A 27,943-nucleotide genomic window follows, 5' to 3' on the forward strand; every position below is an offset into this window, starting at 1 on the left:
CATCGACCCCTTGAAAAACCAACTAGAAGCTCTCAGGCCAGCAACTTTGCAAGATGCCTTACTAAGGGCCAAACCGTTAGCTAAAGAGATTCAGAGGACTACCCAAGATAGTCAATACTATTTTTCAAAGAGGGCCAGGACAGACAACTGGAGCAATAGACCAATCAACCCTACATATGACCATCATCCAGTAGTAGCTACTACGGCAGCTACCGAGTTTCCCAATATAAAATGTTTTGAATGCCAGGAATATGGACATTACAAAAGCCGATGTCCAAAAAGGATTTCCCAGACATCCGGTGCTAATAATGTACCTCTGAATGTCAATGGGCGAGGTCAACCAAACGGAAGAGGAGGCCGAGGAAGAGGAAACATAGGAGAAGGAAGCGGAGCTTTCGCTAATGCCGCAGTGAGACAACCAATTGTGGGTGACGACGCTGATGAGAGAGTATCTCTGTATGTTGCAACTGCTAATCCGAGTGAGCAATAATTCAAGCACCAGGATCTCATCAAAGTTAAGCAGAATAAGACGCATAAAGCTAAAGGCCATTCTATTATCAAAGGATGAGGGATATATGTACCTAAGTAGTTAGCATAAAGTTTATCCAGATGTATTCTTGAGATGAGGACATCTCAAATTTTTCATGTTGGGGAGGATGTAAGGTCTCCGACCCCGAGCTAAAAGAGCACCATTGTACCATGAAATGAACATAATGGAAAAAGTTACTATTTTTAGCAGTTTTCTGAATTCTGCCAGTGCCATGAAGTTTAGAATGCTTTAAAGCTTTGAAACGTAAATTAAAATAATTTTTGTAAAAAAATTTCCAAAAATAGTAAGTTTTTGGTCACCCGACCCGTCCAGTTTTGACCGTCTCGAAAAACTGCACCCGCACCCCGAATTTCAAAAAATGCATTTTCGGACCCCGGGGGCTACTAAATATGGCATGTACTCCGACAGATACGCCTTAGTTAGAGCTTAGTATAGCAATTTACGGCATTAAATTCCGACTCGTATGACCCGTTTTAGCCTAAAATCAATTTTTCCAAAAATTGAGCGAGGAGGCACCGGAGCCCGAGGCTGTGTGGGAACATGCTCCAAGCCACTCCAGGTCATCTTTAGCAGCTAGGAGGCTCCTTTTGTCCTTGTGGGAGTCTTGGGAGAGTTTCCAAGCTTGCAACTAAGTGTGAGAGCCAGTTAACCAAGCCAACTGGACACTTGGTGGGTAGGAGACTGGACTTGCCATGCTTAACTGGAGTAGCTCCCAGATGCAAATAGCAAGCAGGGTCAATTTTCAGCTTGAGGAGGCCTATTTAAAGGTGTGCTCACACACACACACACACACACACACACATGCTCACACACACACCTAGTACACACACACACACACACACACACACACCCACCTACACACACCTTGGGGAGGTGCTGTCGGCACACACAGTTTTTGAAGGAGAAGCAAGGAGGGAGGTGTTGCCGAATTCTCGTCTTGAGAACTCATTTGGATCAGAAAATCGAGAGGATTTTCAGCCCCTAATCACGGTAATCATGATTTGATTTATGCTCTTCTGTAATTCTCTTCATTATTCTCTTAATTCCTCGTCTACTATGCTTAATCCCAACTATAAATTCCAATAGCTGCTCTCTAAATCTCCATAGCTATACTCTGTTACATAATCATCATCCAATTAGCTAATTTATGCAGCCATTCATCACTCTTAATCAATGATTAATACATGATTAAGAGAGATTTCTCTCTCTAGGCAGCATAGTAATTAATTGTCAACAGTAGGTAATAATGTAGATTTGATGAAATTCATTCTTTTACCACTCAATAGTGTTGTAATTAAGTTAGATTCAATTTTTTCACACATTAAGATGTGATTAAGGCAAAATTAATACATCATTAGGCCACTAAGAAGAGAATTTTCTCTCACCTATCCATGCGGTAACTGTGCATCTTTCTAATTGCACTAGGAAAGTGATTGAGCTTGCTTACTTCATCTCTCTTGTAAATCAATTAGTAAAATTATGAATTTTTTAATCATCTAAGCCAAGTGATTAACTTTAGAGCCGGTTCCCATAGGATATGTAAAGTATTACCATAAAAATAATTAGGTCTCGAAGGAAAAATCTAACCCTCTTGCATAAGGAGGATTGTTCAGTGATTCTAATCTGCCATTTGGATTGTTATGATGCTCTCGGACTTTAGCTCTTTTCTCCAAGTTTATCCTTTAAAGTAGTGAGTATAAAATGGCCCCGGTTAAGGAACTCGCTTCGGTGGTGCCCACGACCGCGAGGCGGGGACGAGCAATGTGAATGGAAAGGGAAAAGCTCCCATGGACGAACAAGCACCGGCCATCTCACGAGCCATTGACGAAGAAATGGAAGAGGTAGGTCACAATTTTATTCAGTTGTTTAATTAACATTGCACACGTTTAGCTAGGAAAGAACATATCCCCAAACATGTTGGAGAAATCCGACGGAAACCTCGGCATTTGAATTCATTGTACATTTAAGTCTAAGGTAGGAAAGAAATGATTGATGGATATACTGTTTGCAATAGGAAAGAATGTCTGCTAGGGAAAATTTAGCTCGGCATGTTCATTCTGATTTCAATGTTGATACTAGTCTGAACCCCCTCCTGATCACAGGGGGCAGAGTTCCTGGTTAAGGGCTCTTGAATCCTCGTCTGCTGGTTAAGCGGTGGATACCCACGACTTCTGGTTAAGCGGTGAGAATCCACGTTTGTTGGTTAAGCGGTGGGAATGTCCATGTCGTGCTTTCTATGCGGTGGACATACCTAGTTGTATGGGCAGCTAGGCAACAACGGGAGGAGTAAAATCTCGTTGGAGGGGGGATGTTGTACCTCCTGAACATTGGAATTTTAATGAATAAGTTTGAGTAGAATTTTTACTAGAACTCTGTCTTGGTGCCGCTTTGCAATACTGATTGAAGGGTTGTCTTAATAAACATTGTGATTCGAAATCTAATCAAGGAATGTTTATTGTTAACCCTCGTGGCTCACGGACACCCTATCGCCTACGACGGATGTCGTATTATGTATTTAGTAGAGTCAGGCACCGGGCTTGTCAGTCCAATAGGAAAAGGGTAGAGTGATCGCCGATGAGAGGCGCACTCTAACTGGAACACGCAAGGGTTAATTGGCTAAGCAGGGGCGCCCAAATGTGAATGGGGCGAGCTCATATAAAGGTCATCTAAACCTAAAATTGACCAATTCTCTCTGTGTGCAATAGAAGAAGTGCTCTTGCCCTATCTCCATCCCCATTTGCGTTGTGTGCTCACACGTGTGTGTGTGTGTGTGTGTGTGTGTGTGTGTGTGTGTGTGTGTGTGTGCTTGAGGGAGAGAGGGAGAGAGTGTGTGTGTAATCGAGCAAACCTAAAATTGACCAATTCTCTCTATGTGCAATAGAAGAAGTGCTCTTGCCCTATCTCCATCCCCATTTGTGTTGTGTGCTCACACGTGTGTGTGTGTGTGTGTGTGTGTGTGTGTGTGTGTGTGTGTGTGTGTGTGTGTGTGCGCGCTTGAGGGAGAGAGGGAGAGAGTGTGTGTGTGATCGAGCATTGCGACGGCACCTGCGGCGGCGGCGAGGCGGTTGAGCGCAGTACGGCGGCGGCTCCCTCTTCTTCGCGGCGAGGAATCCTTCACGGCGACAAGCGCAGGGAGGTGAGTGACAAACCCCTGCTCTCTGTGAGCTTGCTAGGCCTTCTAGTTGTGTGCTTGCAGCCTTCGTGGATCGCACACGATGCTCGGCAAGTCCCTAGCTCCAACACGTGCGGCAGACTCGCACATTTTTGGCGCCGTTGCCGGGGAGTTGCCCTACACCAAGCTCCGAGAAGCACTCTGTGCTGCCCTGTGGAGACACTAAGCTTAAGTAGGAAGGTTGTGCTGTGTCGTGGGTTAGCTCATTTCGTTTCCTGCACAGTTAGCTCATTTCGGTTTCTGCACAATTTCATTTCGTTTTCTGCACAGCTAGTTCATTTCGTTTTCTGCAAAAAAAAAAAGCATATTTCATTTTTTTGCACAGAAAAAACAGAAAATAAAAAACAAAAATGACAGACAACGTAAAAAATGCAATGGCTAAAAAATAAATTTGATTTATTGGTGGGGGAAATATTTTAAGTTTGTCCAAAAAGGTAGATCGGGATCATTTGATGAGCCTGAGCTTGAGCTTGGTCTTATGATATAAGGTAAATGCTATTCACTATATATAGGCTAGTGCTCAAGTGAAAGGAGAAAGCATGTGGGGCAAAGCCTTCACCTTTCCCTCCACAAGTCACCCTTCAACTTTCTATTTTAAGCCATGTGCCCAAGTAGAAACTAGGAGAAATTGACTGTTTTAGGGACTTTGGGAGCTTCCGATAGTCAAACAGTGTTCTGTAAAGTGTGCCTAGATCTCCTAAGCGATACGCTCGTTTCGAGCTAACACACATCCCAATCCGTTTTTAGAACCTCAAAAAACATCAAAAACAAGAAAAAATCAAGTAGAAAACGGGATGCAAAACACCCACAAAACAAAGCAATTAACCTTTGAGGGTACTTGTCGACACTTGTAGGGCGCCCAAAGCACATGTATCTATGCTCTGGTCATGTGCTAGAGTCCGAACAACTAGCTAGTGCTTCGATTTACGGGGGTTACTCACTATCCTTCCACGCTAGGGTCTAGGCCCTCGGCGCGGACCCAAGGTAGTGCAACCCAAGACCCAAATATAGCGGCTAGCGACTCTTCCTCTGACTACGATATTATGGAAGAGCATCTTACACAAAGCCCCGGGGGAACAAATGAAACCGTACCTAGTTGGGCCCAACAACCTGGAACTAGTGTTTTTAGCCGTTTGATGGAAACTTTTAGTAGAGCTACGCGCTCTGAACCTGCGGCTAGTGAAGTAAACGAAGGGGGTGGGGAAGTAGAATCACCATTCACATCTCCTGTAGACCCCACACTCCCTCAGAGTGTCCACATGGACATTCTACCTACCTCATTTAATGAGGGCCCTACCGAGCTACCACCTTCCAAAGTCGCCTCTAAGGTAGTGGTGACTAAAAGTCAAAACACTGGAAGCAACATTGCATCCACCTCACGGAAACCCTCCAGTACACCAAGTTTGGACGGGGTATTCCTCAATGAAAATTGGGAATATGACCTACACACGGAGATTTTGACCAACCTATACATGGGCTACACATACCATGTGGGTTTGTTAGAAGTTGTACAATCCACATCTAGTGCCACTAGTCTAGAGGAACAACAACACATGATTTGCAATGTAATCTATGGGATTATCCAGTCTGAGAGGCAAAATCGAGGAATGAACATACCTTCGACGGGCCCTATGCGATTTTTAGACACGGTCAAAGGGAAACAACCCACTCTATCACAAATGGAGACTCCCCTAGTGAATCCCATCGATCCCCCATATGTTGTTTCGCCAAGGGTCTCAATGCAATCTGAGCCCACAGGTGATAGCTAAAGGTTTTCCAAGTCTAGCTCATCTTTCCCTGGATGACACCACGGATACCATGCCTACCCCAATGATGGGCATGCCAAGAAACACACCATGGACCTCGTTTGTTAGTAAAGCACCGCTACATGGTAGCTCAATGCCTGCAATAGTACCTACAAGTGCGTACCAATTGTATGCACCTATGGGTCCACGCACTCATGTAGTCCCCACCCCTCCCATTGTTTCAACTACCTATGCTCCACAACCACAATACACAAGTTCTTATTTCCATGGGACTATACCGGCTAGCATTAGCATGTCACATCCGACGTCTGCTATGCCTAGGGCCACTCATATGAACTATGGATCACCACATGGCACAACATCGTACCCAACGTGGCACCCAAGGGCTTCCTATGCACCAAGCCCAATGCCAATACCTACTCCACATGTAGTCTCTGGCGCGCCTTCACCCACTTTGCGTGCTCACTTAGGTGACTTGGCAACATTTACTCGAGCTATTGGTCGATCTATTGCTGAGAATATGCGTAACACGCCTGATAGAGAGCCTAGAAGTAAGGCAGTACAAATAGCCAAGATCACACAAAAATTTAGCGGAGACGGGGATGTGAGAAAGCATATCGAAGTGTTTGAACAAATATGTGATTCTCTAGGAGAACACAATGACCTACATACGAGCAATGCTTTAAGCCTAACCTTAAGTGGAAAGGCTGGGGATTGGTATAGAACCCTAAGGGTGGAAGAAAAAACGATTTACCCTACTCTTAGGAGACTGTTCTTAAAAGAATACATACGAGAGGGAGTGCTTTGGGGTGTAGCCTCTCAGCTCCAGAAAGCCCAACGAGAGGAAGGAGAGTCGGTGAGAGACTTTATAAGTCGCTTGAAGCATTTGAATTCTCGTTGTAATCCAAATGAGTGCTTCAACAATAACCAATTTCTTGATAGATTCATTAGGGGATTACGACATGAGGATATCTACAATGGTCTAGTCATTAGAGGTATCACCACTTGGGAAGCAGTCACCACCAATGCGATCCAATTGGAGGATAATTTAATGATTCAAGGAGAAACAGTGTCTGTTGAGACTAAATCTATTAGCTCGCAAGCATCAGGGCATCAGCCAATGACCCTAAAGCCTATTGCTAAGGAGCCAAAGATATCTGAGATGACTTTATTAGATCTCACCAAGGCTATTCAAGAGAGTCTTAGAGACAGTCGTGCTCTGCAAAACACTCATATGTATCCAAGAAGGGAGCAACAATGGTGCTCAGTATGCTATGGACCGCATAGTACCAGTGAATGCCCTACTTTTAGAGTAAAATTCAATGGAAACTGCAATGCATGTGGGAGGTATGGTCATCAAGCTAAGGATTGCATAGTATTTAAGCGTGTGATGGCCAATAGACCAACCTTATCATGGACAGACACACCTTGAGTGCCTGCATTGATGCCGGCCCCACCTCTTGAACAAACATCACAACATATGGTCCCTAGGGCCCAAGATGTTGTTCAAACAACACCCTTACCACCTCCAGTGCTAGGACCGCAACCACCACATCCGAGAATCACTTCTGTGAATCAAGTGGGTTGTGAGTCATCTATTTCTTGTTTGGAAGGCTATGAGGAAGTTATAGATCCTAATATCGCCTATGGGATGGATGTGCTTGAAGAAAGTCCACAATACTACATGGAGGACTATTGGGGACAAGTCAAACCTGTATATCAAGTAGCTGCTCTTGCGGCAAGAGGCCAAAATATCAACTACACTGCTAAGAGACCACCTCTTCAATGCTATGAGTGTGGAGGTCCACATCGTGTAGCCGAGTGTCCTATTAGGCTAAAAAAGAACGCCACACTAATGCAAACCAATCAAGCGAGCACGTCTACAATGCCGATACTCATGTGTAATCGATGTGGCATAGATCATTTGATTGCCCAATGTCCAAATAATCCAAATGCACCGAAGATCACGCCATTAAACTTGATTGAAGTTACCGAGGAGCCATCACCAAGTACACTCGTGGTACCAGTAAACGTACTCACACGATCGATGCTCCAAAAACAAAATTATATTCTTGAGGAAAGAGACACGGCATCAATTGTCCAATCTCAGAAAAAGAAGAAAACACGAAGAAAGAGATCGCAAAAAGCAGCGAAGTCAGACCCCAGTTCAAAGACCAACATAGGGACTGGTGATGACCCCGTATATATGAACGACACTGAAGAATATTCTGATTCAGGTGAAACCATGGAGACCAAAACAACCACTAACATAGAAACCAACAAGGAAGATCTTCATGAGCCACAATGGCCAGGATCCAAAAAGAAGATGGGAACTTACCCAAACCCTACAGAGGAGATTGAGCAAGTCAAGCAATTAAGGAGTTTGGTAGAATATACCCAAAGGGATCTAGAACCAGCGCCTAGGAAGATCCAGATTATAGACACCGTGTTCCCTACGCAACAACAACCTCACCAAGTCCATAGACCCTTGGACATACCTAGTGTCATCCAAGAAGAAAGTGACTTAAAGTCATGGGAAAGTGGGCGTACTCACTTCTTGATGGAAAGAATGTTTACAGAGGGACTACCCGATCCTATCGAAGAAATGGAGATCCCATCTTCCCCACGTCAAGGGACTCAAGGCCAAAAGGTGCCGTTAAACATTGCCAAATTGATGGATTTCATGTCTTCAGAAGTTACAACCACCATCATGTCCAAACTATATAAAGACCCCGAGCTAGTCTCAGCTCTTCGAGCCTTCCTCAATGGAGAACTAAAGTTTGGGCTACCACAATTTGCACAGATGGATGGAGCTAGAGAGATGCCAATAGAGGAGGAACACTTAGATCCACAACCCAACCTAGATGAGAACCTTGTTATAGAAATACCTGTTAACAAGTTGGGACAATACTTTGAGGGTGATGAATCCAATGCGACCATACCAATCACTACTAAGGGATTAATTGTGAAGGGAATCCTTGATGGTGGCGCTGGGGTTAGCATTGTGACTAAAAATTGATGGGAAACTATGGGAAGACCTCACCTTGCGACCACAACCATAGTAGTGAAGATGGCCAATGGGTCTATTGTTAAACCTATTGGGATGCTAGAAGATCTCAAGATCAAGGTCTTTGGACATAAAATAAGGATTACCTTTATTGTTATGGATTTCTCCAAACACACTATGGCATTGGAGATGATCCTAGGATGTCCTTTCATGAGGGAAGCAAAAATGGTGCATGACTGGTCTAAAAACCATGTCTACTTGCAGTTCCAAGATTCTGTCATTCGAGTGGATCTTGTGACGGGTCGAGCACGTCCTCTAGGAAACAGGTTTATAATTGATCATAGATCTGACACCACAGTTCACTCGGCCCCATTGCAGTATTGTTACACGTGTAAAGCGGACACTGATGTTGGGGAAGATTCTCCTTATATGGATGTACTACCTGGGATGACTGAGTCGGAAAATGTGGATTGGGTCCACCTAGCAGCAACCATAGACACTTGGGGAAATAGGGGGACAACCTGGGTAACATCTGAGGGGGATGAAATACCACCACTTGTACCCTTAAACATGCTAGAAGCAATGCATATAGCTTCTGATGATCTACAAGATGAAAGTTTGACTGGCATTGAAACCAGTAGCGCCTCACAAGACTATAGCCCACACGATTTGGGGTCAGAATCATCAGTTGAAATTGACTCTGAGAACGAAGAATCTGAGTTAAATCTTGGTGCAAATGTGGGCACAAACCATTCAGGGCCCAGTGGTAACCTAGATGATAATCTATCCAAGGGAGCAGAAGACACTAGTAGTGATTCATCTAGTGAGTCTTCACTAGAAATCGACCATAATCGAGAATTTAACAAGAAGAGTAAGAGATATAAGAGGCGACAATATCAAGCAAATGTGTGTGCTAGAATAAATGAAAAGAAATCTACCGCAGAATTGCTTAATTATATAGGGGCATGTGATGCTCATCGAAAGTTGGTAGATAACTGGGTTGAATACCTTCAAAGCGTTATGTGGTGTAGTCCACAACCCATTGACATCGCACAACCAGAGGCTACAGAGAAGCCAAGGTTGAGCCGTACCGTAAGGAGACGACAAAATCGAGAGTTAGCTCAACAACAAAAGGAATCAGAAGTTAAATCACAGTCCACAAAACAACAGGACCCCACAGACTTACACCCTGATCCTGAACATTTCAAATCCTATACCACAGAGGAACGTAAGGTTGTGTATACAAAGGCCCAAAGAAAACCTATCGATGGGAGCAATGGCGTCTATGATGGTCCAGCGATAGTTAAGGAAAAAAAGTTAACAGACCCAGGAGAAGAGTCTAAACATGTCTTCATTGCCCAAGATCTGACAGTGACTGAGGAGAGTGTACTTAAAGAACTTCTCAAGGAATCCAGGGATATATTTGCTTAGACATATCATGATATGAAAGGTGTTCCACCTTCCGTGGTGCAGCACACAATCCCCATGAATAGCATGGCTAAACCAGTTCAGCAATGACCCTACCCAAGAATCCTAAATATGCAAAGATCGTTCAAGAAGAGATTGAAAAGCTTGTGGAATGCGAATTCATATACCCTATTGAGCACTCAGAATGGGTGTCTCCAATAGTGATTGTGCCAAAAAAGAATGGGAAACTCAGAGTGCGCGTAGATCTCAAGAAGGTCAATGCCGCCACTAGGAGGGACCATTACCCCTTGCCATATTCGGAACATGTGCTTGAAAGAGTTGCAGGGAAGGAAGCTTATAGCTTTTTAGATGGGTACTCTGGCTACAATCAAATCACAATTACGCTAGAGTACCAAGCTAAAACAGCCTTTATAACCGAATTTGGAGTGTTTGCATTCCGTATTATGGCCTTTGGCTTAACCAATGCCCCTGCTACCTTTCAAATATTAATAAACACTGCTTTTAGAGAATATTTGAGGGAGTTTTGCGAAGATTTCTTAGATGACCTTTGTGTTTATTCCTCTTGGAAATAACATCTATCATGCTTACAAAAAGTGTTTGAGAAGTGCAGATTGTATCACATCTCCTTAAATCCTTTCAAATGCCAATTTTGGGTTAAACATGGAGTCATTTTAGGGCATATAGTGTCCAAAAATGGGATTTCCACAGATGAGAGAAAAATTAAAGCCATTGCTGAATTGCCACCACCTACAAACTATAAGGGAGTTCAAAGATTCATGGGCCATGTTGGTTATTACCGACGGTTTATTTTAAACTTTGCCGAGATAGCTCGTCCTTTGTACAAGCTTCTTATTGAGCTCCACTGGACTGCGGAGTGTGACTATGCTTATGAGTCATTGAAAAAGACCTTGACTAGCGCTCCTATTCTACGAGTGCCCGATTGGAATGTAATTTTCCATGTGCATATTGATGCATCAAACTTTGCTATTGGGTGTGTTCTAGCTCAACCAGGAGAACATAGCTTGGACTACCCCATCAGCTTTGCAAGTCATCAATTGAATGATGCCGAGAGAAACTACACCACTACATAGCGAGAAGGTTTAGGTATGATTTATGCAGTGAAGAAATTTCGCTACTACCTTCTGGCCAGCAAGTTTGTTTCCTATGTTGATCATCAAGCCTTGTTGTATCTCGTAAATAAACCTTGTTCCATGGGAAGAATTACACGATGGTTGTTAATTCTTCTTGAGTTTGATTTTACCATTGTGGTGAGACCTGGTAAAAGACATGTCATGGTGGATCATTTGTCTTGCATACCCAAATGGTGAAGCCCCTACTGGAGTCGATAATGAATTACCCAATACTTCTCTATTCCTAGTCGAAACCATACCTGAATGGAGTGAGAAGATTGTGAACTTTCTAATTAATGGTTTTCCACCCAAAGAGCTTCGTAAGGACATAGCTCGAAAACTGTTAAAAGAATGTGAACCTTACTCTCTCATTGCAGGAACTCTCTATAGGCTAGGGAAGGATGATATTCTGAGACGTTGTGCCCGTGAGGATGAGTATTTGTACATACTGCAAGAAGCCCACATGGGTATAGCCGGAGGACATTTCTTGGGGGGACTAACATCTAGAAAGGTGTTGCAATCATGCTATTGGTGGCCAACCTTATTAAGGATGCATCACTTTTTGCAAAAGGATGTGATGAATGCCAACGTTACAAGATCACTCAACGAAAGGATAGGATGCCCTTACATCCTGTTAAAGTGACTCAACCATTTGAAAAATGGGGTTTGGACCTTGTAGGCCCAATTAGTCCGGAAGCTCGTAGCACTCAATCTCGATATATTATCGTTGCCACTGACTATGTAACAAAGTGGGCGAAAGCCAGGGTGACACGAGGTCAACTGCCAAGTTTCTCTTTGAGAACATTATTACAAGATTTGGTTGTCCCTTTGAGATTGTGAGTGACAATGGTACTCATTTTATAAATGGAGTAATCAAAGAACTCATTACTAACTTCATGATAGCTCACCATAAGTCCACACCTTATTATCCGCAAGCAAATGGCCAAGCTGAGAGCACCAATAAAACCTTAATCTCTATCTTGACCAAAACGGTGGAAGCTCATCGCACAGATTGGGATTTAAAGTTAACTTCAGCTTTATGGGCTTATCGTATTGCGTACAAAGTTGCCATTAATTGCACACCGTTTAAGATGGTGTATGGCCAAGAAGCGGTTATGCCATGGGAGTTTGTCATTCCTAGTCTTCCAGTAGCTTCTCAAGAAGGTTGGGATGGTAACCCTTTAGTTGATCGATTATATATCCTTGAAAGGCTAGATGAAGAGAGGCAATTAGCTGTGCAAAATGCACTTGTGGAGAAAGATAGGAGGAAGAAATGGTTTGACCATCATCTAAAGAACAAAGATATCAATGTTGGTGATAAAGTTCTTATGTATGGAGTGCGTAACGAAAAGAAAAAGTTGAATTATGCGGTAAAAGGACCATATAGAGTATGTGAGATCACCCCATAAGGAACCATTCGTGTGGAGACTCTTGATGGAGTTGAAACCATTGGATTCTTCAATGGGAGCAAATTTAAAAGATACTATGATCCTTTAAGCCAAGAGGAGCTACGTGTCATCCATACAAAAAAGACAGCCAAGGCTCAAACAGAATTGAAAAAGATACAAGCTCAAGCTGAGGCAAAAGAGCGCCAACAACGCATAAGACGCCAGCGAGAGGCTAACCTTGGAGTTACACATGCATTCCACGTTGAAACAGAGGATGATTGGTTGGACTCTGACACGCCTCTATGATACGCTATTGAGTTAAATAGTGCCTATGGAAAAGTACTATATAATGCCTTATTGGACACGGGTGCTAAATATAATCTGCTATCATATGGGGTGTGGTGTCAGTTAGGGAAGCCACCTCTATCTGAGAGTATTATCCAAGTCAAGGGTGTCAACAAGAAAAAAACTACGGTTTTTGAAATCTGGCACACTTCTGTCAGTTATGAAAATGGGGTTGTAGCTCAAGACTTTTTGGTCATGCCTACTGGAACTATGGAGGGTAATATAAACCTAGGACGCACGTGGATGATAGCCACCAAATGCACTATTGATTGGGGGACTGGGGGTGTCACAACGCAAAAACCAACTCTTATCCCTACCACTCAAGACATAGTCCCTGAGATATTGCCTAAGGAAATAAAACCCAAGACATTGCATGTCCAAGAGGTTGAACCATACGTCCCCATAGCCCAACCCTCTAGAGCTTCAACTGATGTAGTTGAAAGAAATCTTGAGACACACAAGAACCATCCTAATATAACAAAGAAAACATACAGGTGGGTCCCTAAAGCTTCTTTAGTGACCATGGCTGATGCTAAAAAATGGAAGCCTCGTAAGAAACGTCCCACTCACTCCAAGAAATGTAAAGAAACATTGCGTTGGATTCCTAAACGACTATTGGAAGCCCAAGGATACTATGAAGGAAATGATCAAATCTGGGTGCCTAAACGTAAATTGTACTCTTACCTGTCACCTAGCCCATGTAAACCCAATCCTGTGGCTCCAAAACAAATTGAAAATCGTGGAAAGGAAAAAATCACGGAATGTTACACACCCGCTCTAGAGCTAGTTTGGGTACCAAAGAAAGAACAATTTGTTCCACCTAGCTCAGGAACAGAGAAATCAAATGAAGCTTCTTGCTCTTTATGTAGTTCCTATACGCAAATAGAAGCTTCGACACAACCTCCACCTACCATTGTACATATCCATACAAGCAAGAAAGAGTTTTCACCTCCTGTTGTAGGTTCACCACCTACAACAATGTTGCAAATAAAATCATGGGAGAGTACCTTACCACCCTTGCAACTAGATGAAACACACAGGGCGATCGAAAACTATTGGTTAAAGCCTTCACCCATAACAACTTGGAACAATTGGTTTCAAAAGGTGACGACATCATTCCAAAAGGTATGATCTACCCAAGGAAGGGGGGAGTGTTTTCTGACATCCATCATGCACTTGCTTCCCTCTCAACCTCCCTCCCTGACCTCTCAATATCCAATCCTAGAGAATGTATATATAAAGCCTTATACTAGTTCTAGCAAACAAAACAAAAAAAAGATTTTTTTTTTTTAAAGTAAAAGAGCAAGAGCGACTAGCAACGAGAGAGCACCCTATCAGATCCTACACATAAGTCTAAATTCACCATGTCACATCAAGCAACACACAAAAACAACTCATGTTTTAAAGACCTAACCAAATCTATCTGTATTCTCAGAGATGGCTAGTTCACCAGAGGCATGCGCTTCTATTTTTTATGAAAGGTACCCTTTTTCTTTTTCTCAAGTGTTTCACATCTGCTACCCTGTACTTTCTTGCGAATGGGATTTGGTAGAGAGACTTGCGCGTGAGCGAAATTTTGAGGAGTTAGAATGACTGATACGTCTATGGATAAGTAGTGATCCCTACCCAATAGCGAATGTTTCTCTGGTGGCACATACTTATTCTTTTGCACAAGATGAGTATCCATGCATCGCGAGGTTTTTGATTAACACGCTTGCGCAAGAGGATGATGAAGAAGAAATAATAGAGACCGAGGAAGACTATGGCCTCACGGAAAATGATTTCGTTTATCTAGATGATGAGGATAGAGGCCTAGCCTTAGGGTGGCCACCCGGTTTATATAATATCCTCTTTCCTTGATTCTAAAAGGGATGACAGATAGGTAGGTTAGGGGTCTGGATTGTGTTTTGAGTTTGTTTTCGGAGTTTTAATTTTTTCACACTGACATGCCTCCTAGAGGTATAGTGCTTGTTTTTTGGATGTGTTAGGTAGGACTTATATGGATTTCCATCCACATGGCTGAGGACATCTGCTTCGACGAAATGAGCAACTCCATACCTCCAGGTGTACTACTTTCCATGATTCATGTTGGTGGATATGTATAATTGCTAATAATGATTTTTCATGGTTTGTTTGAGTGCAATAGTTATGTTTGTTATCTGCCATTATAGATGTATAAATTTGTCTTTGCTTAAGTTGATGGAACTAGAGTTTAATCTTATGGATGAGCCTTGAGATTAGGAGACTGTGACTTTAGGTTAACTCATTTACTTGACCACTAGGCCTAGCTGATAAAATTATCTGAGTATTTGAGACCTTAGGAATGTTTAAGGCATAGAGAAGCTTGCTCACTTAAACAACAAAAACACTAGTGAGAATACAAAGGAAATGGAAGCAAAAAACATAAGTGCCACAAATGAAAAATCTAATGCTGGAAGAGAAATCCTGGCTTGATTTGGTACTTCACTCACATGTATCGTCTATGGTACTAGAGCCCTAGAGGTTCCCAGTGTGGGCGCTTTTCTTTGAGAAGCAAAAAGCCCCGGACATACAAAATAAGCACACACGTCAAATGATTGTGAACCAAAGTAAAAAAGAAAAAAAGACAAAAATGAATGACATTCAAAAGACTTCCATCGAGCTTACAATTAACATTTCAAGCTTTTGTTTGCAGTTGTGAGAGCTAGTTGGCTAATCAAAGCTGAAAAGCACAATAAGGGAATCTTACATTTAGATAATCTTCTTAGCTTAGCTAGTACTAGAGTAGTTGTTTTAACCTTAGTCATAGCTAACTAATTAATAGACTCACCCATAAGCCCAAAACTCTTGATTAATTAATTTACTCAAAGTGCGATTTATTTGTCCTTAATGGCAGTCTAACATTTCATAAATCTTGCATTTACTCATTTCCACTTGTACTTTACATTCCCCTCATGATTTATGGCCATATAATTCCGCTTGCTCAAACAGTGACTTTGCCTTGCAGATTCAAATCCAAATGCTCTACAACATGGACATAACAAGCTTCAACTCAATAGCTTCCGAGGACGGAATCTACATCAGGAAGGGGGGCATGTTAACCCTCGTGACTCACGGACACCCTATCGCCTACGACGAACGCCGTATTATTTATTTAGTAGAGTCAAGCACCGGGCTTGTCGGTCCAATAGGAAAAGGGTACAGTGATCGCCAATGAGAGGCGCACTCTAACTAGAACACGCAAGGGTTAGTTGGCTAAGCATGGGCGCCCAAATGTGAATGGGGCGAGCTCATATAAAGGTCACCTAAACCTAAAATTGACCAATTCTCTCAGTGTGCAATAGAAGAAGTGCTCTTTCCCTATCTCCATCCCCATCTCCATTGTGTGCTCACACGTGTGTGTGTGTGTGTGTGTGTGTGTGTGTGTGTGTGTGTGTGTGTGTGTGTGTGTGTGTGTGTGTGTGTGTGTGCGTGCTTGAGGGAGAGAGGGAGAGAGTGTGTGTGTGTGATCGAGCATTGCGACGGCACCTGCGGTGGCAAGGCGGTTGAGCGCAGTACGGTGGCGGCTCCCTCTTCTTCGCGGCGAGGAATCATTCACGGCGACAAGCGCAGGGAGGTGAGTGACACACCCCTACTCTCTGTGAGCTTGCTAGGCCTGCTAGTTGTGTACTTGCAGCCTTCGTGGCTCGCACACGATGCTCGGCAAGTCCCTAGCTCCGACACGTGTGGCAGACGCGCACATTTATGTTGAACAATCATTGTGGTAGTAATTAGGATACACAAGGAAGTGTGAGTGTGGGGGTGGAAAGTGGGGTCTTGGCTCAAGTTGCCAATGCCTATGAGAAGGGTGGTCCCGATTGGTCGGGAACTCTCTGTCCCCATAGTGTTTAAATCGACACTAGTAATACTCATTGTCCCTAGAGCGGCGAAGTCTCATGTGTACGTGCCTCTGAAACATGGGGAAAAAGGCACTCGGGATTTCTCTCCTCTTGGAAGGTGGGTCTTAGGATCACTAGATAGGTTAAGTACGCTTCCCCTGTGAGGTGGAGCTAGATCTCATTACTAGTAGGCTCGAACTCAACTCACTTTGTGATGAGAGATCGTCCGCTAGTTGAACCCTGAACCACTTTGTTTGCTTCCGCTATAGATCTAGTGGCCACCAGGTTCACCATCAGATCAGCCGTTTAATACGGCGGGGTGGGGACCTCACAAAAAACCTCCCCTCAGCCTCGCCTACAATCTGCAATTGTCAAAAATCATTTTGGCCTCCGTGGTATGATCGCGATCGGTGCCCCCAGATGCAGGTTTTGCAACTTTTGAGTTGGCCCAGGCTTGGAACTCAATTAAAGATACACTCTCTTGAATTTTCAAGAAAAATGCACAAATTTTGCTCATAGAATGGGCCTAATTTGTCAAACACAACCAAAACGGGAAAATTTGACCTACAACTACCAAAATCCGGTTAAAAATAATGATGGAGAGTTTGAAGGGCATACCTGTCCGACTAGGAGTCGGTATAGTTGTAGAAAACCTCAAATGGATCTTAGAATCTCCTACAAGTACAGATATGATCATTTCAGTCTCGAATGATCACACAAAGGGAGAATTTTGGCCGAACCAATGCCAAAGACCAAAAGGTGACTTAGGGATGCTCAAATATCACATTGGTATCCAAATAATGCCTGAAAAATGTACAAGTCTAGAAAATCTCCCAAGACGGGGTATAAAGTGCCTGATCAAGTCAAAATCAGACAGTGGAGTAGGCTGATGATAGCAGCACATCATGGAAGCAGTGAAAGCTCTAAAACTAACTTCAACTAACTCCAGGCTCCAACCAAAATTGATTAGGAAAACCCAATATGGTTAGACTTAGTAAAATAAGGTCAAACAGTGAAAAATTGCTCTAATTTGTTCATTTTAAGTCCAAACTTGGAAATAAATCATCAGTGGGCTAGGTAGGCATAGGGGTCCATGACCATCCAATTTTCACCCAAAAAAGCCCAGGTCCTATGATCGTGATCGGTGTACCTCAGCATCAGATTTTGACCAAAACCTAACAGATCCCTTGTACACATCTTGTTCAAGTCACCCATCAGTTTCAAGCCAATTGGACATCAAAAATTCATGAAAAGTCAAAGTCTAGTCCAAAACTCCCTTGTAACCCAAAATGGGGACCTATAAACTCAAAAGTGGTTCAAATGAAACACAAACCAAGCAGAGCAGCTAAAGAAAACTCAAAGAGAGAGGAATGTGGAACACGACGGGCGGCGGATTTGACCCACCAAAGAATCATCAAGATCTTAAAGAAAAGAAAAGCGGAAGTGTCTGCTTCACAGTCAGAGAAAGATGCTTCCAAAAAGAGGCATGTACGAGAAGAAGAAAGCTCACCTCCGTCCTCGCCTAAATCACCACCTCCTCCCTCGCCGAAATCTCCTCCTCCTCCTCCTTCTCCATCAAACAAAAAACTGTCACCTCCTCTCCTTCAACCTCACAAAAGGAGTGTATACCTCCTACGGAAGCAATCGGATACCACGAAGCCTGCCAGGCTGTTGTTGGTTTTGATTATAGGCAAACTTTAAAGGAATTAGAAAGACAGTTCCAATGCCAGCACCTGGTGCTGAGAGAAAAGGAAAAGCAGGTACAGGATACCCAACAAAAGCAAGCATCTGGGCAAGAGGAGTTAGAGATCTGAGGGTACGACTGGAGCTCACAACGAGGGAAAGAGACATTGAGCGGCAGCAAGCTCAGCCTCTGATCAGAGATTTGGTGGACGTGAGGATAGATTTGACCGCCAAAGAAAAAGAATGCCAAGAATTGACGGCAAGAGTACAGAAAGCAACGGAGCAGCTTACTTACGAAAGTACAAGGTTTCAGAGAGTTAACAGTTCATACAACACTGTCAAAAGTACTCTGACAACCTTGATGGCAAACCCGGAACCTGCTGGAGCATTGGTCTCCACATCGGACAATGCCACAGCAGTGAACACCATAGCGGCACTGAAATCGGAGCTAGAGCAAGAAAAGCTTCAAAGACAGTTGCTCTTATCAGGAGTGATGGCCCAGACGGCAGAAAATGAGCAAAATATAAAAGAATTGGAGTAGCAACTCGCACAAGCAAGCGCCGAATTAGAGACTCAGAAGCAGATCGATGACACACTGCTGAAGGAAAAGGAGGATCTGATTTTTCAACAACAAATCAGAGCAGACAAAGCCCAGAGTCAACCGCAACTGCTGTCCAGACAACAAGTCCCTGATTTGCCTGAAACATCACACCAAGGGGAACAAGAGAACGAATTTGCAGAGCCAGATCTGGATATTAGAGATGAGCTCACTGAGAGCATAAAGGACATGCCAGAGGGACCAGCAAAGGATTACATGATCTATGAAAAGAAGATAATGGAGTCAACGGCCCTGGCCTACTTACAGCCAGAAGAGCAGGTGGAAGGGTTTGGCCATGAGTACCTACCACTTCCTCTGATATGCCATGAAGCAATTCTGTGGAAGAAAAAGATAGGGGCAGCCCTGCCACGAAACAAAGATGGGGGTTACGAAGGCATTGCACTGACAGCGGAAGAAGCCCAGATACTTGTCGACGACCACCCAAAGTGGAGGCACAAGTGGTTGGACAAATGGCCACAGGATCTAACTAACTACCACAATGCTCCTTAGCATATACAAATAGATCCTACTTTCTGCCCAGTCCCTGTTGGGGTATAAAGCCCAATGTGGTCGCGCCCAGGTAAGTGGGCGGGCCGCCAGGTATGTACACATATTCTTTTGTAAAAACCTAATAAGAACTCACTATGCTCTACACATTACAGTAGAGCGAGTTCACCATATCATCGTGCTCTTCTTCTCGCACTCTCTCTCGCGTCGCACTTCTGCTCGTACTCCTTCAATTGGTATCAGAGCTCAGATCGAGGCTCGGGGCAGCACTGCAAGAGGCTAGAGTCACCAACTCAGATTGGAGTGAAATTCGACAGGCGAAGACACGGCCATCTCGACCACCGTTCGGCTTCGACAAAGGTCTGCACAGGCCATTTTCGACTACGTGGTCTCAGCAGGTGCAAATCCGACTCTGCAAATTTGGGTTTTTCGGCCTACGACTACAGGTGCTGAGGATATCGACACTCCCAGAGTGTTGATTTGTGGTTGTCTACACATCGAAGGCCGGCTCACAATTCTTGGAGGCGTGTCACATACGACACGGGCGCATCTACACACAGACTGTAGTCGACATCCACTAGTTCATCAGGTAGCTTGTGTTTGCTGCTTGATATTCCAGATTTCATCCTGACATTGCAGGTACTTCCACATGGGATGTATTGTGAGAGATGATGTATGTCTGTTGAGGGTTTGCTGGCTATGAGTCACGCAGCAAACAACCGCCGCAGCGGTTACAGCATACAGTGGGAAATTTGTGGATGTATGACTTTGTAGGAAGTCTATGTATTGTCAGATTTACTGCAGCCTTTGTTGAGAGTCGAGTGAGGTTTTATTGAGCTAGGGTATTCTCGAATGTTGAGATCCTTTTGGTGATACAGGTCTTGGAGCGATCCCTCGAGCACCCTTAGATAGGCAGCTAGGATGTATTGACTGTGAGTTAGACAGTTGGGATTGCATCTTTGCTTTACTGCCGTTGAGGCATTATCGCAGTCTATGCTTACAGGACAGTGACAGGACAGTCAGAGACAGTACAGGTGCAGGACAGGTTTACCCACAGCTTACAGTGTTAGAGAGACAGTGTTTTTTTGAGCTGTTTTTTTGTTTGTTTTTAGTACACCAGAGCCATTTTACAAAGGAGACTCTGCCAAAATTTCTGCAGAATCTGAAGCTTTCTTGGTTCATTTGACACGTTGATATTGGTTCAGAGGTCAGTTTACAGGGGAAACTCTGCCGAAGTTTTCCCAGAAAAGTAAACTACTGTGAAGCGTAGCTATGGTTGGATCACAGGACACTGCTCTTTACAATATCAAGAAGCTGGATGGAACCAATTTCCCATTGTGGAAGAAGCAGATTTGGCACGTGTTGGTACAAAAGAAGCAGATAAAACCTATAAAGCTCAAGGGGATAAAACCAGAAGATATGGACGAAGATGAATGGAGCGAAATGGATGAATTGGCACTTTTTACCATTATGCTGACTTTGGCAGAAAGCGTTTACTTCAATGTAGCAGACGAGATGTCGGCTTATCAAGCATGGTTAAAGCTGAGTGATCTTTATGAGAAGCAGAGTGCAGCTTCACAGGTATACTGGCTTAACAAGCTTGTTGACTTGAAGATGAAAGAAGGGACACCTATGTCCAATCATCTGAATGAATTCAACACAATCTATAGTTAGTTGTCATCTCAAGGTGTCAAGTTTGATGAACCTGTTAGAGCTATGTTCCTGTTGATCACATTGCCGAAAAGTTGGGACACTTTTGGCACAGCTTTGAGTAATTCTGCACCTCCAGATGGTTTGAACATAGCAGGTGTAGAAGGAAGTATGCTTACTGAAGAAACCAATAGAAAGACAATGGACAAAGGCAAAGGAACAGCCTTAGTTGTCAGGGGAAGGACCAAAGAAAAGTACAAAGGTGGAAAGAGGAATCAGTCTCGTAGCAAGTCCCGCAGTGCTAAAGGCAAGAGTGACATAGAATGCTACCATTGTGGCAAGAAGGGTCACATGAAAAGAGACTGCAGAGAATGGAAAGCAGAAAAAGGCAAAGAGAAAGCTGAAGACCATGGTGAGAAGAACAAGTCCTCAATGAAGATTCAAGAAATAAATGTGACAAACACTGTTGCAGAGGATGACAGTCTAGTGTCAGGAGACATCTACTTCTTGAAGAATACAATGGACTCAGCTCTTCTTACAGCATCTGATGGAAATGCACTGAGTGACTGGATTATAGACTCAGGGGCATCACTTCATGCGTCTCCAAACAAGGAGTGGTTTACCTCTTATGTGACCACTAAAGATCATGTTTGGCTAGGCAATGGGCAGACATGTGAGATCTTAGGTGTTGGAGATGTTCAATTGAAGTTTCAGAATGGCTCTTCTTTCACGCTGAAGAATGTGAGACATGTTCCCGCAATTACAAAGAGCTTGATCAGCACAGGTTTACTTGATGATGCTGGCTACGTCACCACTTTTGGACAGAACATGTGGAAGATATCCAAGGGTTCTATGACAGTAGCACATGGAGTAAAGTCTGGAGGACTTTACATGATTTATGTATCAAATGTCTCTAAAAATGTAATCAATGTAACCGAGCAGCCGAACGTTTCTTTGTGGCATAGCCGGTTAGGACATATGTCCAAGAAGGGAATGGAAATCTTGTCTCGTTCTAGTTATTTGCCTGGATTTTCATTTAATGATTTTGAATTCTGTGAACATTGTCTGTATGGTAAGCAAACACAGCAGCCACATAAGCATAGAAGCAGTAGAAGAGATACACAGTTGGCACTTGTTCATAGTGATTTGTGTGGACCTATGCCTAACCTATCTCTAGGGGGAGCTTATTACTTTATGACATTTATAGATGATTACTCGAGGAAAGTATGGGTTTACTTTCTCAAGCACAAGGATGAAGCGTTTAGTGTTTTCAAAACGTTTGTGACACTTGTGGAGAATCAGAGTGGCAAGAAGCTTAAATGCTTACGCACTGACAATGGTGGAGAGTATGTTTCAAAGGCCTTTCAGGACTTTTGTGAGTCAAAAGTTATAAAATGTGAACTTAATGCTCCTTACAATGCTCCTCAAAAAGGTGTTGCTGAGAGGATGAATAGGACCATGCAAGAGAAGGTCAGAAGTATGTTGTCTAATGCACAACTGCCAAATGGGTTTTGGGCTGAAGCTATATCAACAGCTGTTCATCTTGTAAATAGATCTCCTAGCAAGGTTTTGCAGAAGGATTCAGTGCCAGAGATGGTATGGTCGGGAAAAATGCCCTCATACAAGCATCTCAGAGTCTTTGGCTGTGAGGCATATACTCATGTTCCAAAGGAATTTAGGAACAAACTTGAGCCAAAGAGTAGAAAGTGCATCTTTCTAGGCTATGGTAATTCTGGTGAGATGGGGTACAGACTTTGGGATCCCGAATCCAAAAAGGTTGTCCGTAGCAATGATGTTCACTTTAATGAATCCAAATATCATTCTAAACCAGAGAGGGTTGAGGAGATTAGAAGAGTTGTCTTCCAAGAAGATGGACCTGCACGTGCAAGACAAAATGTCAGGGCTCAAGAGGAGCAAGGACAGGATAGAGTGGAACCACAGGTTGTGGCTGAGCCTGAGCCACCTATTGTGCGTAGATCTGGACGTGTCACGCGACCTCCTGATAGGTTTGTTCCATCTATGAACTATGTCATGTTGACTGATTGCAATGAGCCTTCATGTTACAAGGAAGAAGTGCAAATGAAGGACTCCGGGAATTGGCAATTGGCCATGCAGTCAGAGATGACAGCTCTGCATAAAAACCAGACATGGAAGCTAGTTAAATTACCACGGGGCAAAAAGGCTCTACCCTGTAATGGGTTTACAGGTATAAGACCACCGCTCATGGTAGTCAGCCAAAGTACAAAGCAAGGCTTGTTGCCAAGGGCTTTAAGCAAGAACAAGGCATTGGCTTTGATGAAGTCTTCTCTCCGGTGGTCAAGATGACTACATTGAGATGCTTTCTTGCATTGGTTGCCATATTAGATTTGGTGTTGCACCAAATGGATGTCAAGACAGCGTTCTTGCATGGTGATTTAGATGTGGAAATTTACATGCAGCAACCAGAAGGGTTTGTTGAGAAAGTCAAGGAAGATTGGGTATGCCAGTTGTTAAAGAGTCTTTATGGCTTAAAACAATCACCAAGGGCATGGTACCATAAATTCCACAAGTTTATGCTTTCTCAAGGCTACAAACGTAGTGAGTTCGATCACTGTCTATATACAAAGAAGGCTAAGGATGGTAGTTGGCTGATCCTTATTTTGTATGTGGATGACATGTTGATTGCTGGCAAGCACTTGGAAGAAATTTCAGCTTTGAAGTCAAAGATGGCAAAATCGTTTGACATGAAAGACATGGGTGAGGCAAGTCATATACTTGGTATGCGCATTGAGAGAGACAGATCAAAGAAGTTGATTTGGTTATCTCAAACAGAGTATATTGACAAGGTTTTGCAACGTTTCAATATGGAGAAGGGAAAGGCACTGAGTGTTCCATTGCCACCATATGTGAAACTTAGCAAACAAGATTGTCCTGTGTCTGAGGAAGAACAGGCTGAAATGGATAAGATTCCATATGCCTCTGCAGTGGGTAGTTTGATGTATGCAATGATTGCTACTCGCCCAGACATTGCATTTGCAGTGGGAGTAGTAAGTCGATACATGTCGAACCCAGGCAAGAAACATTGGGAGGCAGTGAAAGGAATATTGAGATACCTGAAAGCTACAAAGAGTATGCGTATATGCTATGGGAGTCAGGAGCTAAGTGTAAAGGGTTTTACAGACTCAGATTATGCAGGTGACTTAGACAACCGAAGGTCTACGTCAGGGTGTGTCTTTACATTGGCTGGTGGAGCAGTATCATGGCGTTCTAGATTACAAGATTGCGTTACTCAGTCTACTACAGAGGCTGAATATGTTGCAGCATCAGAGGCATGCAAAGAATCAATTTGGCTTAATCGACTAGTAACAGATTTGGGAATCAAAGAAGAGATGCCTGTGTTATATTGTGATAGTCAAAGTGCTATACAATTGACTCGCAATCCAGTTTATCACTCAAAGACAAAGCATGTGGATGTGAAGTATCATTTCATCAGGGAAATGCTCAAGGATAAGCAACTTCAGCTTGTCAAAGTTCACACCACAGAAAATCCTGCTGATCTACTTACAAAAGGACTTCCCTCAGAGAGCTTTGCGCATTTTCGCAAGCAGTTAGGTGTGGGGTAGTACATAACTTCTCTACATCTCTTGTATATTAGCTTGTATAGTAGCTTCTCTCACACTTAAAGTACCACATTGGACTTTAAGTGGGAGGTTGTTGGGGTATCAAACCCAATGTGGTCGCCCAGGTAAGTGGACGGGCCGCCAAGTATGTACACATATTCTTTTGTAAAAACCTAATAAGAACTCACTATGCTCTACACATTACAGTAGAGCAAGTTCACCATATCGTCATGCTCTTCTTCTCGCACTCTCTCTCGCGTCGCACTTCCGCTCGTACTCCTTCAGTCCCTAGAAGACGCACGTAGAGGGATTTTGCCACATGAAAAGGCTCAAGGCAACAAAAGCTGAACTACCCAGTCTTGACAGCGCATCAGCCTCCTACAGTAGCCTAAGTGGTCAACACATTAAATTCGACTGTCACCTTGCTACGGGATGTCCCCGACGTGGCTTGTCAAATCCTCTTCAAATGCCTTGGACCAAACTCATGCATCACTCTTCAAACATATTTGGAGAAGGCGTAACATCTGCGCAGGGTCATGAATCTGTTTGCTAATGCATGCAACCTCCATCTTTTCCAAAAAGTCTTCCACATCTTCATCACTTCTCCCATGAAACTCAGGATAAGAGAAAGCCATGGCTACCCAAGCTACAATGCTTTGAGAACCCCTTCGAACACACGTGCAAGAACCCTAAACTTTTGACTAACCCAATCCCCAGAAACTTCAATGGAGCTCAACTTTAGATAAGGACAAACACATGCACATCAAATGAGTTTTCATAGTTGATCATTGGAATTACAACAGACAAAGGACATTCTAGGATCTCTCTTAATCTTCTTGGCCCGAACATAAAGACTATGCGCTGCTGGAAAAAAATCTTCCTGGACACATGAACATTTATCTGGATTCTCTGAGTTAAATGAAAAGGAGTGAATTGAGGGCCATTTTGATCATCCATTAAAGTCAACCATGAAGCTCCCAAGAAAGCACACCTGTCTTATCCTCTGATTTTGCCAAAATTTCAGCAGCATAACCGCATAAATGGCTCAAAAGACCAAAAAACCAGCCATCATAACTTGGAAAAATTTTGAAAGATTTTCCCCAGAAGTAGAGCAGTGAGAACCCAAAATATAGACTGTATATGTATGCATAAACTGTCAACAATAGAACCTGAGCATCAATTAGGAATCACTAGTACATAGACTATGGAGAGGTCACGAAAAGGGTGCTCCAGCTACCTGTATCACCGAAAGGATCTCCATATTTGAGAATCCCCCAGCTCAATAAAACCTCACGCTATTGACCCTCTCACGAAGGCTAATGCAAATCGCGTATAGTCAAGTCTCAGAAATGACTATCTTCCAGACCAAGTCTCAAAAATGGCTGGGACTGCCAAATAAAACCAAATATGGTTCCACAAAGGCGTACAATGGCAATTTCCACAAGTAACGTACAATCCAGCAGACAATGCGTGCAAACAGGCGCCAAATGATGCATACCCATAACAACTGCAAGTGACACCACTGCTAGTATATCACTGTACTCCAGCTACCTGTACTTGTGTGAATCACCTGTACCTGTCCCTGTAATCTGTAACCTATAACCTGTAACCTGTAATCCCGAATCTCGAAGCTTGAAGCTCAAAGCAGAAGGTACTCGAAGAAGATCCTCAGTGGGGGCACCAAAAGAATGTGAGCGGGATGAAAACACACAGAACGCCTCTATAAGGACCCGACACACACTCTTGGGATGATATACACACACACTATGGGGCACCACTCGGCTTACACAACACACCTGGCCGAGAATGGGAACACACCGATAGAGCGAGAGGAGAGAGACTATCCGTTTACCCACTCCACACAGAGAGAGAGAGACACACACACACACACACACCCAAAAACTCAGCTCAAAAGAGGATAATTTCTGATGTTTAGATACAAATGAGCTTGGGCCAACACCAATGGGGCAAATAGTTTACACAGTATTTGAGAAATACACCAGATATAACCACAAAGTTAAGCAGAGGCTTCACTCATCGAAGAAGATTACACAGAAAAAAAACAAAAAAATAGTGAAGAATTTGGCAAAATGGAAAGCACCATTGCGTCCGGAACGGCACAAAACCCAAGTCTACAATGTCAAAGTGCTCAAATCCGACCTCGGATGAGCAGTTTACGGCCAAAACAGGCTCCAAAATGAGCAAAAACACAGTTGCGGCTGTTGCTCCTCTCTTCTCCACGTTTTTTCTGGTCTTCTCTCTGTTTTTTCAGTTCCCACACTTCACTTTTTCACTTGGGCACCCTTGGCCTTTTAGATGACCTCAAACGGACCCCGAACAGGCCAAACATTGACCTCACAGTGCATAGTTGCCACCTTTTTGCATCATCCGCACACCTGGCACTCAACCTTTTCCAATAATGCGTCTCGCAACCACATGAAGTGGCCCCAAAAGATGGTCCTCATGATGAACTTTGTGCATAATTATCACAAGAAAACACCCACGTTGTGTCCGTACTTATCCACGTGCAAGTATTGACCCCATTCGACCTCCTGACGCCACTAGATGCCATCTGACGCACCTGCTTACCTCATGTCATTGGCCCGCGGATAGCTTCCTCAAGAAGTTTTACGCACTACCAGCTCCTCATTATTGTAGAAAAGACACACTGGTACTGGTAACGATGAAAATCGATGCACTATGTACATGTTGTCCTACCTGTACACATGTGGGCCCCACGTAACCACCTGGCTTGGGAAAATGGGCAATCCTTTATTCGATGCACCACGCATGTGTATATACATATGCACAATCCCTTGCTTCAAAAAACTCCTGACAGCGGCAAATCTTGGAGATTCCAGCAGATCCCTCTATGCCCTTCCAAGAACAGATTCCACGGATGGTCGTCGCCTTCAGTGTCTTTAAACACCTGGATGTAGGTGATGATCATCCAGGCTATCTTTACTAGCAGTTGCGTATGGCTGGTCCACCTGTAAGATTGAGTTCGGACAATCTAAGGCATGGATTGGAAGTGGAGTTTGTGAAGACAGAAGATCCTGACAAAGTGTGGCAAGAAGTACAAGCTTTAGTGCAAAAGGAAGGTGAGCCAGTAGATGCGCATATACGTAAGTTTTCATTCGCATGGGAGAGAATGTGCAAGTCCTTAGCACCACAGGTGCCCCCACCTAACATGATGAAGAAGGATAGGTTCTTGGCTGGTCTTTGGGAGAATATACGTTGGAGAGTGGAGCTAAAGAAGCATA

Source organism: Adiantum capillus-veneris, chromosome 14 (genome assembly GCF_014529385.1).
Source record: "Adiantum capillus-veneris isolate H3 chromosome 14, ASM1452938v2, whole genome shotgun sequence".
Lineage (NCBI taxonomy): Eukaryota > Viridiplantae > Streptophyta > Polypodiopsida > Polypodiales > Pteridaceae > Adiantum > Adiantum capillus-veneris.